Genomic DNA, 812 nt, shown 5'->3' with positions numbered 1-812 from the left:
ACCTCGCCAAGGTCTTTTGCCGCACACAGCTGTGTGGTCGGTGAACTGTCGACATGTTTTGGATTATTTGAAGGAATCTGTTAATCATGATGATTTGTTGCGTTGGACTAATGTCTTTGATATATTTTTAGTATACTGAAAAAAAGGATATAGTTATTGTAAAGATGTAGCAAATCAAAATATTAATATTATAGTGGGAGAGCTGATGGCGGGGGCTGGTGGTTTAAAAAGTTCCTGGCTGTAATATTTATTCGTTATCTACATTATATTTATTATGAGATGAATAGGGGATTGTAATAAATTTTCATATATATTATTTTGTTAAATATATGGAAGGATCCGTTTATGCATTTTATTTCAGCTATGCTTGCAGGTAGTTTCTTTCATTTGTAAGGGATCAGTAGATAAAATTTTATTTTATTTGACGATATTAAGTGTGTAGAGTAAAATCCAGGGTTGATAAGTGAGGTTTTCACTCGAATTTGATGAATTATTTGGCCAACAATTCATCGACGTTGAAATTTAGTTGTTTTGGAAGATATTTTGCAATGCAAATTAATTATGTGAGTTTTATATGAATTTATATAATTTCCTTTCAAGGATAATTGTGGACGTATATACTGTTTGATGATTATATTTCCGAAATAATGACCAGTTATGTTAACTTTGTGTGTGGATATATGTATATTCATAGGGTGTGATTTGGGAATTTAGAATAATTTCTGTGATACGAGACAGAGGTACGTTTATACTTACATTTGTACGTCTCTTCATAAACCAACACAACAGCCCAGAAGTTTGATGTGATCCAC

The sequence above is a fragment of the Penaeus monodon genome, chromosome 19, assembly GCF_015228065.2.
Source record: "Penaeus monodon isolate SGIC_2016 chromosome 19, NSTDA_Pmon_1, whole genome shotgun sequence".
In the NCBI taxonomy this organism is placed as follows: domain Eukaryota; kingdom Metazoa; phylum Arthropoda; class Malacostraca; order Decapoda; family Penaeidae; genus Penaeus; species Penaeus monodon.
The sequence above is the reverse complement of the archived record's forward strand: the minus strand, read 5'-3'. Positions refer to the sequence as shown.